The sequence below is a fragment of the Danio rerio genome, chromosome 14 (genome assembly GCF_052040795.2).
Source record: "Danio rerio strain M-AB ecotype USA chromosome 14, GRCz13ab, whole genome shotgun sequence".
In the NCBI taxonomy this organism is placed as follows: domain Eukaryota; kingdom Metazoa; phylum Chordata; class Actinopteri; order Cypriniformes; family Danionidae; genus Danio; species Danio rerio.
Genome location: NC_141034.1, coordinates 38,475,951 through 38,495,894, shown reverse-complemented (window position 1 = coordinate 38,495,894; position 19,944 = coordinate 38,475,951). Strand labels below are relative to the sequence as shown.

The 19,944-nt window shown below is 36.5% G+C and overlaps 1 protein-coding gene and 1 long non-coding RNA gene across 6 annotated transcripts in view; both read left to right on the top strand.

The window, feature by feature from the left end:
* gria1a (glutamate receptor, ionotropic, AMPA 1a) overlaps window positions 1–19,944 on the top strand; it is a 382,253-nt gene that overhangs the window by 217,644 nt on the left and 144,665 nt on the right. The gene's annotated exons all lie outside the window — the stretch shown is intronic.
* Window positions 1,962–3,340, top strand: LOC147833992 (uncharacterized). Its single transcript, XR_015507763.1, has 2 exons — window positions 1,962–2,030; window positions 2,131–3,340. It is a non-coding gene; the product is annotated as an uncharacterized LOC147833992 (long non-coding RNA).

Sequence of the window (19,944 nt, the reverse complement as noted above, 5' to 3'; positions counted from 1 at the left end):
TTAGTTACATATAATGTGCTGTTTCTCTATAGATAATTATTTTTTTGCAGATTTGATAGGCCATTAAGGTTTTTGTCAACAATGTATGAAGTGTGGAAAATGCCAGTGCTCTCTTGAGCACCTTCCTAAACCCTTAAAAATGAACTTTAATGGACTGTGACATGATTAGGACATACTGGAATACACAAATGAGTTCAGAAGATTATTGGTAAACTGCTTGCCCTATCTCCAGCTATTTATCGTCTGAATTGTAAAACTGCTCCCATTTTATCACCTTTAAAAAAACTGACTTATGACTTGCATCAGAAATCTGATGATTTCTGGCATATCTGAAATCCTCTACGAGAGTTTTGGAGAATGAATTTTAAAAGACACTTTTTATTTAATTAATTAATTATTTTATTTAATAAAATTTTTTTTTTTTTGGTAATTGTACCTATCACAAAAGACTTGAATTACTAGTCTATGTGGGATTGTATAATGGCTATATGTATATGATGACATGAGACACCTACCACTGCTTTGTCATTGCAAATATTTAAATAAATGCTAAAAAAAAAAAAAAAAATTACTTTAATACCAGGGTTTCTGCAGGTTTCATCAAGTCAAATTAAAGACCCTTTTATGACCACTATGAATGAGATTTTAGACTTATACAGGGCTAAACACAAATGATTATTTCTAATGACCCAGTTGGACCAATCACTTGGCAGATGTGTTTCAGTTATTTGACTTTTATCCAAAGCAACAAACAAATGAGAACAACAGAAGGAATCAAAACAATAGCAAAACAACATGTAATTAATGCAGTAAACCTGTTATAACCTTGAACTGATACGTTGAGTTAACTTATATTTATGCATGTACTTTATTTAATGCAACTTTTTTACAGTAAAGTCATCTAATCACTTTTAAAGCAATAGGTTTACTCACTTTAAGTAAAACTAACTAATTGTTTTTACAGCAGTCAACAAAAGTTAATGTGCGTTGGAGATCACAATCATCAGGTCCATCAGAAGCGGGTCATTCCAAACCTGGAATTTATTGAATATTGCATCTTTACAAGGTCATTTGGTACATTAATCTCTCTCAAAAATGCTGGTTGACCTAGAAAGATAAATGTTTGAGTGGACAGAATAATAAAGTAAATCTGAATGGGCAATTGATTCGACACTGCAACTGGAATTGCTCTGTTTAGAACTGATCTCGGCATACAGTATCTCAGTGTTTAAAAAAATCTGAACTTAAATCCTCTGCAGTACCCAAAACATCCGTCATCAGCATTCAAATATTTATTAGAAGCTTCATCTACAACACATGGTTCCTTTTCTGTGTTCATCAACCAATTAGCTTTTTTCTTATAGGACAATGTCACAGCAAAATGGGAGAAGCAACTGAAAATATTGAAATAATGAAATGGCCAGCCCAGTGTCCTGACCTAATATTAATTTTTAATTAATTTTTTTATGTAGAACAATCTCCTTCTAACATGGTATAGCCACAAATAAAATACTCTTGATGCATCCGAAATCACACACTTCACTAATTTATAGTACAATATGTGAAAAACAGCATGTATGGCAAATATGATGTCCAAATTCATAGTATTAGAAAAACTGTACGCGTATGACCTGCTGCTTCCTGCAAAATTCTGTAGGACACTTTACGAGTAAAGCCACACAACTGATGAGAATACTGTAGGTCATGTGATAATGTCAAGGGGTAGATGTGCTATGTCTGAATCCCATTCATACTGTATATACAACAAACTTTTCTAACAACAATGCAGTAATTTCAAATGTAGTACTCAAATGAGTAGTGTGCGATTTCAGATTCAGCTTGTTTCCCTCCAGTAAAGCTTTGTAAGCGATTCATCCTCCATTCTAGAACCATCCACCTGTTTAACATTAATAGTGAGCTGGTAGCACACACTGTATGAAACAGGCTTTCCCTCATCACAGATGCTCACTATGATTGGGATGGATTGGCTGTCGGGGGGTGCTGAAATTCTCCTGAATCAATGATACAAGGTAATACTTTGTTTCTTCTTACCATATGTATTCAGCAGGGATGTGATCGTGTGTCTTGCTCTCTTCGTGGATTGACACTGATGACTCTCTCTTCTGACAGTCTTCTAGTGTGGCCCGATTCCTCTCATCCATCCATGCTCTTGTCTGCCATGTTGACAAAGCTTTGCGAGTCTCTCTCCATCAAGAGCGCCGCCTGACAGCACCACGTTTTACACCGCATGGAAGAAGACTGTCGCCGAGTCAGGTAATAGGTTTGCTGACACGAACTATGCAGGTCAATAAAACTCAAAGACGTTACGGGCTCGAGGAAATGTCTTTTCTCTAATGTCTGCGCCGTGATGTAGTCCTTTGAAGAGCCGCGAACGAGATCTTTAATATTGACCTTTGGCTGAACACTGGGACCCAGCTCTTGTTTTTGAAGCCATTACAGACTATGACACATTCAAGAATTTTCAGAGGCTCATTTTGAAATACTTGCAGCATAGTTGCTACACTACATCAAGACATTTCATAATGTTTCATTCTGATGTTTGTGAAAAAAAAAAAAAAAGTATAAAAAAGGTATATTTTACCTGGGATTTTTTTTTGTCAAATATCAAAGTGAAATGATGGTCTGTTTATGGTTTCGGCTCATGTATTTTGTAAAATGTTTGTTTATGCACTAGTTACTAAGTAGGTAGGTAGGTTAATAAAACATTTAATTCATTATTTTTGGAAGATCAGTAAAAAAATAGATTTTTAAGCTTAAATAAAAAAATACACTCATCAGCCACTTTAGTAGGTAGACCTGTCCAACTGCTTGTTAATGCAAATTTCTAATCCGCCAATCACATGGCAGCAACTCAATGCATTCAGGAATTTAAACATGGTCAAGATAATCTGCTGCAGTTCAAACTGAGGATTCTGAGTATTTCAGAAACTGCTCATCTACTGGGATTTTCATGCACAATCATCTCTAAAGTTTACAAAGAATGGTACGAAAAAGAGAAATTATCCAGCGAGTGGCAAAGGAGAATAACCAGACTGGTTTGAGTTGATAGAAAGGCAACAGTAACTAAAATAAACACTCAATACAACCGTGATATGCAGAACAGCATCTCTTAATGCACAACACATCCAACCTTGAGGCAGATGCGCTACAGCGGCAGAAGCACTACTTCTGTCAGCTAAGAACAGGAAACTTAGGTTACAATTCACACAGGCTCACCAAAATTGGTCTATAGAAGTTTGGAAAACGCTGCCTGATCTGATGAGTCTCGATTTCTGCTGCAACATTCGGATGGTAGGGTCAGAATTTGGCGTCAACAACATGAAAGCATGGATCCATCCTGCCTTGTAGCAACAGTTCAGGCTGGTGGTGATGGTGTAAGGGTGTGGATATTTTCTTGGTGTACTTTGGGCTCATTACCAATTGAGCATCATATCAACTCCACAGCCTACCTGAGTATTGTTGCTGACCATGTCCATCCCTTTATGAGCACAGTGTACCCATCTTCTGACTTTCAGCAGCATAACACAGTGTTTTCAGGCTGGTTTCTTGAACATGACAATGAGTTCACTGTACTCAAATGGCCTCCACAGGCACCAGATCTCAATCCAATAGAGCACATTTGGAGATTCACATCATGGATGAGCAGCTGGAAAATCTGCAGCAACTGCGCGATGCTATCATGTCAATATGGAGCAAAATCTCTGAGGAATATTCCCAGTACATTGTTGAATCTATGCCACAAAGGATTAGGGCAGTTCTGAAGACAAAAGAGAGTCCAACCCGGTACTAGTATAGTGTACCTTATAAAGTGGCCGGTGAGTGAATATGGACACTAAATATAATGTAAAAATAAAATACAAACTCTATATTTTTAAGTTTATAATCAATGTAAATAAAAAGGGTTTGTTTATACCCTAGTAATACTGTCCTTTGTCTAACAAGGCTTAAATAGGTTTATAACTAGGTGAACCCTTTGCTTCTGTAAAGGCATTTATTTATTTTTTGCTCATTTTTTACCATAAAAATAAAGGTTTATGGTAATTAAATATAATACAACTGTTTATATTTATTTGCTTGTTGTTGCCTGATGTGATTATTGTTCCTCTTCTTCGGGTGGTTTACAATATGATTTACGTGAATATGAGATGCAGTCATGATAACCCAGATCTTAAGATTTCATTGGGAAAAGGTTAAGTGAAGTGACACTATGGTAGATACTATTTAAGTTCATAATCTAACACTTAACTTTAAAAATGATTTGCTAAACCATTTTGTCCTGTAGATTTTCTCATAAGATGTTTACCTCAGAGAAAACATTGCTGCTAACTGATTTTCCAAGGTCTCTTTTTCATGCTTGAGCTATATGGTGTGATTCACATCATGCATAATAACCCCTGGTAATTGGAATGAAACCTTTTCACAATACCTGAGCTTTAACCTTATGTAAATACAGTTGAGCATTGTTTAACATACATACCTTCAGGTGCAGTAAATGCATACATCACAACTAAAGGTCAGAACCAAACATACAGCCCACTAAACTTCCAAACAAAACAAAAAAAAACAGAGCATCTCTTACATACATGCCCTTGCTCATGTTTAATTCTTATAATAAATTCCAAGCTAATATGTGCTGTAATGTGCACAAACTATTTCAGGACCCTCTGGTGACTTATTTCTTTTTTAACATCCCAACCTCATAAAAAATGTAGGCCATACTGCTGTTTAAGGACAAGAAGAACACTGGCTGAATCTGGGCTGTTGAAGATAATAGTAAGCTTTGGCATGGTGTCTTTATTATGAACATACTGTAAGCATTGTTGTCTTAATAGAAAGCTGTTTGTGATCAGGGGAACCCCTGTGTGGAGTAAGTTCATTCTATATTTAATATAGAAGTTTGGAAACAATCTCGTTTTGGCTGCAATATGATCCGTGTTACACATTATGATGGTCTCACAGGGGGGAAAAAAGACAAATGCTTCAGTGAATTTCATGTGTAGTTCCAGAAAACACCTACATAATGTAGGTTTCCAGAAAACACCTAGCAACCGTACAGTACATTAAAGGCACTGTAATTGATTCCAGACAATCTGCTGCTTTTTTTCAGCCAAATGATGTTGAAACCAACAGAAGAATGTCTGAAATCACTTGAGATGTCTTTATTGTATACTTGCTGGTTTGTTTGTTTGTTTTTTTACATGGATTTTTTTTGGATGTAGTTCTTGCAATATTTTAGCACCACATTATATTTTAGCCCAGTATGTTTTACTGCATCCTTATTGTCATTCTTTTAGTAATTGTAGCTTTATTTATGCAAATGTATGGTTGCGGGGTCGGCTCTTTGGAACAAGCCACTTTAGACTTGTCCATATAATAACAACTTTTTTTACACATTCCGGCCGGCCTGTTGTCTGGGCCTGTCACCCTCATACACTCATACACTACGGACAATTTAGCCTACCCAATTCACCTGCAGCATGTCTTTGGACTGTGGGGGAAACCGGAGCACCCGGAGGAAACCGAACACAGGGGGAACATGCAAACTCCTCACAGAAATGCCAACTAAGCCAAGGTTCGAACCAGCGACCTTCTTGCTGTGGGGGCTAAAGCAACTACCTACTGCGCCACTGCTTCGCCCAGCTTTATTTTAATGCAAAAACCATTGAATATTTCCAAAAAGGTGCATTTTAATTGACAATTTTAATTAAAATGCTGCCCTGTGCTACAGTACAGTCAGCCTCTTTCACACATTCAGACCTTTCCGGAAAATTACCAGAAATCATCCAGAAAGGGATCATGTGTAAACAGACCCTTTTGAAAAAAATTTCCGACAATTTTTCGGAAAAAGAAGTTGGAATATTCCCGTTAATTTGCTGGAATCCTGCTTTGTGTAAACAAAGAAGGAAAACTGCCTGAAAGAGCGCATTTACGATTTCAGGAGGCGTGGCTTTGGATGGCAGGGGAGGGACTGTACTTCAAATATATAGGGCCCTATCATACACCCGGCGCAATGTGGCGCAAGGCACGACGCAGTAGTTGTTTGCTAGTTTCAGCTTGGCACAAGAGTCGTTTTGACGTTTTGCACCACACTGTTTAAATAGCAAATGTGTTTGCGCTCATATGTGCGTCCATAGGCGTGTTGAGGCGCATTGCTGGCATGTTGCTATTTTGAGAAACTATAATAGTCTGTTCAGTATACCAGAACAAAGCCAGTCTATTGGCCAGCGCAGAGTTGATATAGTTGTGTGCCTTGCTTACACACAGCATAATACATACAAGATGTAGAGCAATACGCAAATATCTTTACATATAAAAAATAATTAAAATATTAAGGATATATATAGGACATAATAAGGATATATATAAGATATAATTATAAAGGATTAAAATATTACAAAACATATTATTTTCCTACATAAATATAAAAACCATACTTTCATGCCTTCTTCATCTCGGGAGGCTTTTTCAGTTCATTCATGACAATTTGCTTTTGTATAATGTTATTATTATTATTGTTAGCAGTATTATTTATTATATCCACATTTATATTTGTTTTATTAAAAACAAGCTTAGATTTGCCCACCTGTCAGGTTTTAGACCATATGGGGCACAGCATGTGTATTTGGATATAACTCAGTTGTTTGACCACACTTTGTTATTATTGTTCATTTATTCGTTTGTTGGAAATCAGAACTGAATTTAGAAAATAGCTTTGAAACAAATATTTGTGCTTAACAAACGAAATGAATTATTTATAGGGTAATTGATTTCTGTGCATACAAAGTTTCCCTATCCACGAGAGCGAAAGTGAAAGTTAATAATGAGGAGGCTCATCTCTCATTCTCACGCTGTAGATGCTCTGTTTAACTGTTTTCTTGCTAGTGAAATGCTCAGTTTTTCCACTCACTTTACGTCATGTAAATAGCAAATGTGCTATGGTGCGACGCGACTGACTCTTAAAGGGAATGGGAGATGAGACTCTGATTGGTTTGTTATTATTATTATTGGCTAGCAAAAGTGGATATTGACACGCCCTTAATGCGTTTGCGCCCTGCGCTTTGCACTTTGCGCATGGATCGTCAAAATAGAGTCCATATTGCTAATGGATTGCATTTAGACAGATCACCTACTGCAACTTTAATGTTGGTACCATTGACCTGTATTGCAAATAATTCCCCCTTTTGTCTGCTGTAAAGCACTAGACCAAACTAAATAAAATAATGTAATTTTTTTTTTCGTATGAGTATAAGAATTGTATTATTTTGACTTTAAATGCCATGGCTGAAACATTATTTTATAATATTGAAATCTTTTACCAGGGTTTATTGTTTGGATGACTTGCAAAACCATTACAATTGTCTTTAGTTCACCCTTGTTTAACTCAACTTTAGCGTTAGCTCATCAGTTTCTTGCAGCTTTGAAATAATCGATGATGTAAATCAGGTGATTGGCTTAAAAAACCTGCTTGTGAAAGAATAAAATCAGTCCTGTTGGCTGTTTATTTTTCTCTTTCTCTCATTCTCTTCATCCTGTCACTCGCTTTTTGTCCAGCATTGAGGCGATTGCATCAGACAGCCGAGCGATTGAGATCATTACACAGAGTGATTTAATGAACAGGAAGCGTCCTGCTTGGCCATGGCAGGCGTGCGATACTCACACAGACAGGCACTAATTGATTTCTCAGCCAGTGATTTCCCTGGATAAATATATGAGAGCTCAACACCTCCACAATGCGAGCCGTCAGCTCAGGTGGCTGCGAAGGTGCAAGCACAGCATAAACAGTACACAAGGCATGATATGCAGATCCATCAACACTAAAAGAGCGCCTTTGTTTACCTCATATGGCCTTTCAGCCTTCTCGCCTGTTGCCACAGTGACTCTTACATCATAGTGGTGTCTGAGAAGCGATGGTATGACGGCTGAGATCAGGGGAGGCTGTGATGTTGTAGACACCATGGCATGGTTTTGCCTCTTCAGTGTCTTGTTTTTCTTCCCTTCTTCATTAAATGTAAGCATGTATATACAGCATCTGTCAGATACTTACACATGTTAAAGGGATAGTTTACTTTGCCAACATATTTGTTATCATGTTTCAGACTATCAACACACTCAGAGGCTGGTTGGATAAAATGCTTAAAAAGTTCATCTTATAAAGTTTCTGACACAGACTGGTTGTTTCACTTCAGTGTATCATTAAAAGTTATGGGTATTCCAGAGAAAGCAACTTTCATGATCTTCAAAACTGCTCTCTTTGACTTCATTTACATGGACATCAGTAATCAAATTATTTGTTTTAATATGAATAAGACAATAATATGATTAAGGTGTTTAAATGAGTTGTTTTTTGAATGTTTCTTTCATGATCCCATTTTACATGTTATGGCACATAATTTAATTAATATCATCGTCACCACACTAAACACATTTCCTCCAGAGTTTCATGTAATTTTGGGTGTTTCATTTGTAACTTGTCAACTTTTAACTGCAGTTTGGCACTTTTTACTTGCGCTTTCACTACACAACCATCCCTGAATCCCCGAGTCTGAATGCAGACATAGTGGATAGCAGTGCAGCAGGTCTCTTTACTTATTTATTCCAACCATTAACCCTGCCGGTAATCTGAAGGATTTAAAAAGAAATAGGCAAACTCTGCAGCACGGATAAGCAATATGTATGAATGGTAACAAACTCAACTGACAAACTGACAAAAGCCAAAGTCTGCCATCTTCCAATTCTCGTACAGCTCTCCCGACAAAAAATGTTTGCTACAAGCCACCAGCTTTGCTGTTTTGGCACTGACAACATCGCAGAGAAAAACATGCAACAAACCATGTGAATCACAAATACTTAACATTACGACCCTTTATGAATGGCTAAATAAGTAGTCTCACCCAGTCCTTGGGTCTCACAGCTTGGCAACTCTGCCTTGCCGCTGAGCAGCACATGCTCTCATGATTAATTAAGAAGCAGGGTCATCTCATAGGATAATAAAACACAACTATTAATAATAACTAAAAACCGACGCTTCATCACTTAACTAGCAGATTGGCTCTACATCACCAATTTTAATCCTACCCCAAAACTACTAGTCTTCAAATCGTCAGGCCATCAGAATATGTTAACATTTAGATATTTGTTTGTCGGTTTGGTGTGTTCACAAGCAGTTTTTGGGTCCCAAAGGGACCCGACCCAAATCGATAACACAGTTGATTTTTGGTAGTTGTTCGTTATCTGACTTGGTGTGTGCCAGCCCTAACAGTTCTAAAAATATTTTAATTTAATTTAATAAGATTTCAGTTTTAATAGCAGCCGATACTGTAATGGCTTGTTTCCACTGAGTTGTGTGGTACGGTATGGTACGGTATGGAACAGTACACTTTTATGCTCATTTCCACTGTCAGAAGGTACCAAAAAGTGAACCATACCTTATCTCTTTTTAGATACCCCTTTGAAAGGGTACCTATAGCACAACAAAAGGGTACCAAAAGGCAGAGCTAGACACACAGCTAAACTCTATTGGTTTAAGGAGATACGTCACTAGCTCATGCACAAGCCAGGGAGATGAAAACAAAGCAGGCGCCATTTTTAAATACACAGCCGAGACATTGCACCATTATAATATATACATATGATAACAAGCCATGGTCGACCAGAACTTGAACAAACCCTGTCCTCGTCTTGATGAACAGTCACAAAGCCAAGAAGAAGAGCAGAATGTGCCCTGTGCCCCGTGGTTGTTTCCAAGGCCGTCTAAAGCTCAAGCATTTTCACTTTCTCGAGAAAGCTCATGAGCGCATCTAATTTCAAAATAATTGACTTCTTGAGCTGATGATAACATGCACATGATTATTGAAGCACTTTTGAAATGGACAAACGCAAGAGTGAAGCGTGAAAAAACAAAGGAGAGGCCAAAATAAAAAAGGAGAAATGATTCTTTCAGCAGAAACCTGATATCCCGTTATCAGGTTACCAGAAGGAGTGTTTGGTATAACACTTGGTTTAAATAATTACAAGCATGAAATATTTTGAAGCCATGTAATATTGGGATAATGTATGTCTAGCTGGTTGTTTTTAAATAATAAACCCTCTCAGGCTGATACAAAAATCATCTGCTTCATGTAGAGGTCCTGATCACCTTGTCAGGGTTTATTCTGCCATAGCAATTGTCTGGAATCTGTATGTGCATTATCTCTCACGTACAGTATACTGTACATGCCTTTATAATGCATTGAGAGGTAACTTCATACAAAATCCACTTCTGTTAAATTGTTGGATGGTGCTTTAGAGTCCAGAAAAAGCTACAGTTTTACATTTGGATGCCATAGGTCCAGTATTTGTGTGCTGATATCTTGGCCCCTTCAATTATATCTTCACCTCTGTGCTCTCTGAGGTCTCTGTGGGTGAAATAGAGAGCAAATGATTGGCACTCGAGGTGATTGGCACTCATAATTAGCCTTGTGACTGCTTTGCAACCAAGTCCAATTCCATTTAACAAAACGCAGCTATTGCTGTCAGCCTTTAATTTGTTTTGATTGATTTTTAATGCTTGTCTACTAGTCACATTTGGACTGAAACAACCCCGGCGTGTCTCACTGGCTTTCTTTTAACCCATCTGTCTCTCAAGAAGAAGATCCCATTACTTTCCTTGTTTCTGCTCTGTTTATTAGCGAGGGTGAATGTTTTTGTGTTCCATAACCTTTGTACTAGATGTATTTCGATTGCTTTAAATACGGATCAAAGACTAGAGGTTGCTCAGAAGTAATAGCCTCTTGTCCACCCTCCCAATATCTTTTATCCATCCTCATCAGTGAGCGTTTCCGCCTCTTCATCTTGTTTTTTTTTTCTTCTCCTCTTTTATATGAGTGTACCAAATGAATGTAGCATCATGAGTATTCCCAATATTTTTCTATTTTCCCCAAGGGAATTCATTGTTAGTCATGCAACCTGTGGGAGCATTTACTAAAATACGCCCCTAATCAGAATCAGAAAGACATTTATTGCCTGTTATGTTCACACATACGAAGAATTTGTTTTCGTGACAGAGCTTCTACAGTGCAACAGAATTACAGAGACAGGACAAAAATAAGATAATAAATATATTTTAAAATTTGAAGTAGTGATTGCAAATATACAAATTGACAAGAGTATGTACAAGTATATGTACAAGCAGTTATATGTGCAGCTGTTATGTGCAAATTGGCATGTAAAGTATGTTGTTAAATAAGTGTATATGTGTATAAAAAGTGTATGGCAAGTAATGATGTTTGTTTCACAATTACTATCATCAAGTGTTCATGAGATAGATTGCCTGAGGGAAGAAACTGTTTCTGTGTCGGGCTGTTCTGGTGCACAGTGCTCTGTAGCATTGACCAGAAGGTAAAAGTTCAAAGAGGCAGTGTGCTGAGTGTGAGGGGTTCAGTTTGACTATGGCAGTCCTTCTGCTGTCTCCGGATAAGTACAGTTTTTGGAAAGTAGGGAGGGTTGTACAGGTGATTCTCTTAGTAGTCTGAACTATTCTGTGATTAAAACAAAATGCAGTGTACCTTTTCATCTACATAAAAATATAGGATTTGAGTATATTGACTGATATAGCATTGCACTATACCAAAGTTCCTTTAAGACAAGCCATTTCACTTGGTGTCCATCTTTGAAACCACTCTCGGGCAGTGTGTTTGGCCATTATGCCTGAATGGGGAAATATCAAATTCTCTAAAACTGTTTGCCAAGCTTACGATTACATTACATATTTAGAATCACCAGTAAAAGTTAACAACTCAAAGGTTACTCTACTAACTCTCATAAGTTTCATTTCTAAACATTCAAATTAAACAATATCAGCATTTTTTTGTGGTTGCCCGAGCTAATGTGCATGCGCACTCGAAAAGAACGAGTTACGGCACCAACCTTATTTATGGCCATTTACACCTTATCATCCTCTGGATAATGCTTCGTCAGATCGCGTTGGTCTTCAGAAGTAATTCACAACTTGGCCGTATAGTGAATCTCCTCCAGAAATGACAGTGACTCTTTGTTTACAAGTTTGTGGGCATTTGAGTAGTTTGATATAGATTACAAAACCAAAAACACATCCAAGAGTTCCCACTTAGATATGCTTAGCATTTATAGCAGGTTTGGCATGCTGTCCTGGGAGAGAACCCTCAGCTAGGTTTCGAGAGCTCTCCCTTAGAAATGGGAGGAAAAAGAGGAGACAGGGTGGAAGGGGGGATTCTTCCAAAACGAAGATAGAGCAGTAGGGAAAAAAAGCTTCATTTATTGTAAGCTTGGATCACTCTGATTGGATTATTACTGATTACAAAGGAGAAGCCAGTCGTGCTCAATCATATCACGTGCTCCTGTCGAAATTAGTTTGTAAAACTTCATTTTGTTTTCAGGTATACATGTCGGTGGTCCGTTTAAATGTACAGATTTCAAGCTTTATGTTGACATATTTCTTATGTCTGTGAAGCAAGTATTTACTGAGATTCCAGTGTGTTTTTCACCACAAAAACTGTTGTGAAAGCACACAAGGACCTTCTCTCCCAGAGAAACATTAGTCTATACCGATCGATGATTGGCTGCTGTACTAGTAGGCAAGGCTTTATTCGCCATATTGACCGTTACACTTTTCTCCATTCAAAACTATACGAGTGACATATCTTGTGTATTCTATAGTCTTTAGCTATACTAGTGAAACAATCGTGGGATTAGGAACGTCATTGAAAATGTGTACCTTGAATAACCTGTAAATAATTATCCAATTAATGCTTAATTTTAATGCTGTAAATGGTTAATTAAAGAATAAGGGGCCATCTAAAAAGTCCATACATTGGATATAAATTAACTTTAAATTGGTAAATCCATTCATAAGAAATATCATGACAACACATGCAATACTACAGTATGCTGCCATTATTTTTACATCTGCTAGAAGGTGAGTGTTTGTGTTTCATAACCTGTGGACTAGATCTATTTGGATTGTTTTTTAAATACAGATCAAAGAGATGTAGTTCAGAAGTATTTGCCTCTTGTCCACCCTTTGAATTTCCTCTGTCTGTTTTTTTTTATTTACCCTTATCAGTGAGCGTTTCCTCCTCTTCACCTTGTCTTTATTTTCTTCTCCTCTCCTACATGAGTGTACTGAATGAATGGACATGGCTGGCAAAGTTCATAAGTATTCACAATATTTCTATTTTCCCTGAGGGAATTCATCATGAGGCGAGTGATTATAATTTGTTCCCCGAAATTTGTCATGTGTGCGTTGCGGGGGTGTTCGATGTTCTGGAACCTGGCGAGCTATCGACTCCATCAATCAGTATTACTGTGGTAACATTCTGAAAGCCCTACATCCAGCGGCAGGCAGCGGGATGGAAAGACAATTATACAGGAAGCATGGAATGAGCGAGAGAGACAGATGAGCGACTTAGCCCTTTAAAAAAAATGCCAAGCACACATTTCTTTGACTCACTTGTTTTCTACCTCTCTATCAAATTGGTCAGTCGAAGTTTTTCCATCGTAATTTGTCCCTGTAGACCCACTGAGGTTCAGAATATTCAAAGATGATGAAAATATGTTGTGTGCCACCTGCACACAAAGGGATCCGGAGACAATTAAACCAAAATAATCTCAGTCCGATAAGGCAATTCTCTCCAGTCAAACAAATATGATAATTAATTCAGTCATAACACAATTACCATAACAATTTATTCAACCTTGCTGTATGAAAATGAAACATGGTTTTATTATTATAAAAGTTTGGTAACCACATATTTTTTGAAACATTGGATAGTGAGGGTGAGTTGGATTTGTGGTTACTATGGTTTTGGAAGGGTATTTCAGCATGTTCTGTGGAATCAACAGATGTATAAATGTATGAGAGAGAAAAAGACACCACAATTGATCACAAAGTCTAATTAAGTTGCCCATCAATACTCACAATTAAAACAGAGTTGATGATAAACAAGCTTCTCTGCTTCATATTGATCTTTACCATAGAGATGCTGGCCCAACAAGTCTTAAAGAGCTCTTTATTTAACAATAAACAGAAATTATGTGAAATTGTTTTCTGCAAGTACACTTCGAGTAGTAGCCTTTTGAGGGAGATAGTTCTTTTGACGGCCATGTTCATAATATCTCCAGACAGCAATTTTGAAAGTGCAAATTCATCTCCTATCTGCGTGAATGGGGGAAATAAATAAAATTGGGCGATGAAAACAGGTTTAATGAGGGAAAGAACTGCAATCTAATTAAGGATCGCAAATGACAAACAGAGATGTGTAAAACTATGTTGTGTGTGTGTGTGTGTGTGTAATATTTCAAGTTTTTTTTTAAATAATAGGCACATATATATACTATAAAAATATTACAATATTTAAGTATATTGAGAGCATAATTCTCAATTTGTTCAAATTTCAAAACACCATGAATAATTTAGGTTTCTGCATAAATTCCACCATTAAATGTGATTGTTTAAAAAAAAAACTTAGCTCAAAACAGTTTAAAGGTTTATCAGTCATTCTTTAAATCTCTTTTAATGTGGAAAAATACTGGACCTCATTGCAATAAAAGAAAATCAAACACAAATAATATATATTGGAAAATGTTGTAAGTGTTCTTAAAGCCTCAGCTTATTGATGGTAAATTATGAAACATGATTAAAAAAAAAAAACATATGAACTACATTTTTGTAGATGTAATTTCATGTCTAATATACACTACCTGACAAAAGTCTTGTCGCCTATCCAAGTTTTAGGAATGCTAAATAATAACTTGACTTGTGGCTTATATAAAAGGCAAAGGTCTCTAAATTATGCTTATTTTACCTAAATAATATATGATCATGCCTTGATTTTTAATTATTTAATTAGTACAGTAAGGTCTGACTTTGCTGAGACAAAAGTCTTGTCACTTAACAGAAATCATTTTCAGTATAGAATATAAAGTCATGGTGCAGTGAAAAAATAATTAATATTGTGTATGTCTCCCATAAGCTTGGTGACTGCATCATACATCTCTGCAATGACTCAAATAACTTATTAATAAAGTCATCTGGAATGGCAAAGAACGCGTTCTTTGATGAACTCTAGGAGTCCATTAAGATTGTTTGGATTCCTCTTCAATGCCTCCTCCTTCATCTTACCCCGGAAATGCTCAATAATTTTCATCTCTGGTGACTCGGCTGACCAATCCTGGAGCATTTTGATATTCTTTGCTTTCAGGAACTTAGATGTGGAGGCTAAAGAATAAGAAAGAGCGCTACCCTGCTGAAGAAGTTGCCCTCTCCTGTGGTCTGTAATGTAATGGGCAGCACAAATGTCTTGATACCACAGCCTGTTGATGTTGCCATCCACTCTGCAGATCTCTAACACACCTCCATACTGAATGTAACCCCAAACCATGATGTTTCTTTCACCAAATTTGACTGATTTTGGTGAGAATCTTGGGTCCATGCGGGTTCCAACAGGTCTTCTGCATTATTTGTGATGATTGGGATGCAGTTCATCAGATGTTTTATCAGACAAATCAACCTCCTGCCATTTTTCCAAAGATCAACTAGAAGTCAAGTTAAAATTTGTTGCTCTTACAACTGAAATCGAAGACAAGACTTTTATCAGGTAGTGTAGATGTATTTATCTGCCAGCGGGGCCCGTAAACAGTGAAACTTTAAACTGAATAACTTGACCATTTTCTTCAGTTTTAACTCTGCTTGCTTACATTTAAATTTCACCTCATGTTTGCTACCTCATTTCAAACTCAGAAGCTCTTTTGAAGTTTGAAATGTACTGTCAACTTCAGTTCTGAGAGGTGCACAAATGGCATATGCAGTCTCGAACCACATCCCATTTAAGCGAGCTGTAAATAAATTCCTTTTTTGTGGCCTGCTGGGAGGTATTATGTGATTAGCGCAATGGACATGATGCTTATTCTAAGCTTATGCAAATATGTGCATCTTCCAGTGAAACTATGTGAAATATGTAAATTAAAGATAATTCTAAGAATCATCACCATGTCTAACACACATGGAAGAAACACATGCTGGCATTAACCATTTGAGCTCTTTGACAGCAAACGCCATCTCGCAAAAAAAAAAAAAAACCATTAATTATGTAGGCCCCAGAGAAGAGCTGTGCACAGAGAACGGCTGTGTGTACAATAATCAAAACATCTTACATAATGTGTGCAACTCATTTCCCATGCCTCTAACTACTTGCTCTTATTGCCTTGATGTCTAATAGAGGTCTTTTGGGTTGAATATGATACAGGCTTAATGAGAAAGGCCTCCTCACCTTCTCACTTTCCAATGAGTAATTGAGCTTCATGGTAAGGAGCTGGTGTGGCTGATTGCGGCCCATATGCTTCATCTCCTCTCATTTGTATGTGTGCCTTCCTCTTGAACTGGGTTCATAATAAATGACACCCTCTCTTTCACACTTTGCAAGTTCTCAGGCGTTCCCTTTCATTTTCTGCATTCTTGAAGATTTCCTGCATCTCAAGAGGTGTCACAGCAGGCACAAAAAACAGTATCTATCTTGTTTTATCACTGTACGTGTTAAACTGAAGACAGGAGAAAACACTCTTCACCCTGCACCCGTTTAATCGCTTAAATTCTATTGTCAGTGAAAATATGCTAATTGAGCCCTCTGTTTGCGTGAGACAATATTAAGCAGGAAAGCAATTTTTCCTTTATCCAGAGGAGAGAAATTGCTCGGGTCTGATAAATGAGCTTATCCTTAATCCTAATTATGTCAAAAGCAGGATTTAGAACCTTTTTCATAAACAAGCAGGGAACTTCACAAAAGGCTTGACAAAGTGATGTTGTTGGCATTTAAGCCCACCTTGCATTTAAAACCTGATGCTAAATGCTGTAGAAACTACGATTAGTTGAGTTATAACTAAGGCCAGACAGACTCTGGCGATATTACCCCCTTTTACAAAGTGATACCAGTAAATATTATGAAAATTACTAGAATGACTTTACTGGTAAATTAAAAAAGGGCTGTTCACACAGGCAAGGTCGTTCCGGAATTTTTCTGGAAATGACTGTTCACCCATCCATCCAAATTACCGGTAAATTCTGACATAATTAACCAGATATGACCTCTACGACTTTGCTTGTATTTGTATATATAATAGGGTTCAGGCTTTTGTTGATGGTTTCACTTTTATTTAAAGCTTTAGCATTTATTTGCTGTTTTGTCCGAGACATCCACGAGCAGTTTACACATTTGACTACACTAGAAATTCTGTGGATGGATAAGTATTGTGAACAACTCCGATGAAAACATATGGAGTAACACTTTCACGTGTCAAGAATATGTGTGTGTGCTGGTGCTCATCACTTCTTCATGTGCACATGTGTCAAGCAACTAAAGCAGAGCTTGAAGGTAAACAAACAGCGGTTTATCATAAGCATTTGATTGATCATTCTTTAAACAGTTGGCACTAAAAGGAACATAGAAACGTTATCTTACAAACATCTATCAGCTGAATGTGTCTAGAAAAATATTCAAAGGCTTTTTTTTATGAACAGTGCGGATGTGAATGTGTCTGAATGTCATGTTTGTTTGAAGTAGACGTCAGCGCATTCGAAACGTGTGCACTCTTTCCGGCAATTTTTCTTCAGCATTCACACAGAGCAGTGTAGGCACACCCCTGCCATAAAATGCACCCCCTCTGAAATGTGCATCTGTTAATTGATAATTGATAATAATAATAATAATAATAATAATAATAATAATAAAGTTAAATAATAATAATGATAAAAGAGTTATGCCACTAAAGAGAGTGACTGAGGAGAGTTTTGTGAATAGATTTCTTCCCTTACAGAATGTAAATAACTGAATTGACTTTAAATACAATACCTATGAGATTAAGTAAATTGTTTGGTGTGTTCCATGTAGCCTAAATGTCTGTTTAAAACCCACTAAAAAGCCCAATTATAGGCTACACTACAGTCAATATTATAATTTTACACTTTTTGCAAACCTAGTGTGTTTTAAAATGCATTTTACTTATTGTCCTTGCTTCATCCATCAAAATAATAATCATTTTATGTTTTAATCAATTGTGACCTTTGATTTTTTTTTATTAAATGTAGACTGAGAATACTATGAAAGTCTATGAGGGGGTGCATTTTGTGGCAGTGGTGTTACCGGTAATGTTGCAACTTCTCTTTCTGGAAAATCTACAGAACAAATTTACCTGTATTTTCAAAAAGGGCCTGTTCACACATGATACTATTCTGAAAATTTACTGACAATTTTCCGGAAAGGTCTGTATGTGTGAAAGGGGCTATTGTTTTCTATTTCTGCACAGAATTTTATGAAGAATCTTCAGGTTTATGCTGAATCGTAACTAAATCGTAACTGAATCGTAACTATTTGCTTTTTATGTTTTATTTATTGTTTGATGTTCAATTAGATCCACTTATTGGGTAAACTGAGCAAGTCTTTCCTATAATATATCTACTAAAAGACAAACTGTATTGAAATAAAATATTTGAACATTTTCACATTTTTCAGTGATTTAAAATCAATATAATTTTACACACATTTACCCAAATAAATAAGTACACTTAATGAAGGGCTAAAAATCTGCTCATTTCTGCGTGCACAGATTTCACATGGGCCTAGTTACAAGCAAATACATTACTTCAGGTTTAAGGATGCGATATGGACTACATAAAACCATGAGGTTCACGTTTCAGAATTGTTGTAGCGATGCTGTGACACTGACTGGCATGTTGTTTCCTGCAGTGTTTGCCAGCAGGTAATCTCAATGGCACTAAAAGTGCAGTGGATTATAAATAACCCACTGTTGTTTTGAATCAACCCGAGAGCTCTAATCTTGTCATTGCTCTCTCTCTAGCTCAAAGAGGCTGTGAAGCCGGCTGTGTTGCTGTAAGTGGTAGAGATCGCCCAGCAACATCATAAAGGATGGTTTCAGGGCCTGATTCACTGGTTGTGCTGTCTGTCAATGTATCATACTTTTATGTTAGAGTTTCAATATGTGCAATCCAATAAAAAGATGATCATGATAAAATGATAAAAGATCTAAATTGCATCCCTGGCAAATTTAATCTAAAATGCCTTGAAATATGAACATGTCTTACATCTTTGCTTTAAATTACACTTTTAAAACGTTTAATATGCCAATTTGACCAATAAAACATGAGTCTAGAATTAGCGCAGAATATCTTGTGACTGTTTGTCTTTTATGGTCATAAACAGTCAGCAATTTTGAATTGCTAAAATTATTATTGTTATTACAGTAATGTAGTTTGCAGGTAAATTTGATGCACAATTTCAAGATTATGAAAGTTACACATATCTCAAATAATAAGAATTAATTATGTTCTTAACATCTTGGAGGCATTTACAAATTTAAATTTAACAAATTTATCCAAAAGAATGTACACTGATTGAAGGGATCCATTTTATCAGTGTAAGAAGGGTCATTTTTCTTTGAATAAAATTCATAATCTTTACATTGCTAGCGCCATGATTACATAAAAAAACAAGTAATAGTAATAATAGTTATATAATTTGTATTATTACAATATGTATTTATTGGTCTGATTTGATTGATTGATTGATTGATTGATTCATTGATTCATTGATTCATTGATTGATTCATTTATTGATTGATTTTAACGGTGCTTAATCACATTATATATGATGTTACATAAATGAATCGAAATATGTTTATGAAAGGTAAAGTTAAATTGTGATGATACCAAAATTGCATTATCGAACAGTTATGTCCATGAAAAAGCGCTACAATAAAAGGTCACAATAAGTGCAGTTAAAAAGCATTGATAAGCCAAGATTAGTAAGGCCGCAATAGACTTAGCTATATAGAAGAAACCAATGAACCATAAAAACTGGTAAGCCGAGATGTCATGTAGTGCGAAGTGCCATAAAATCC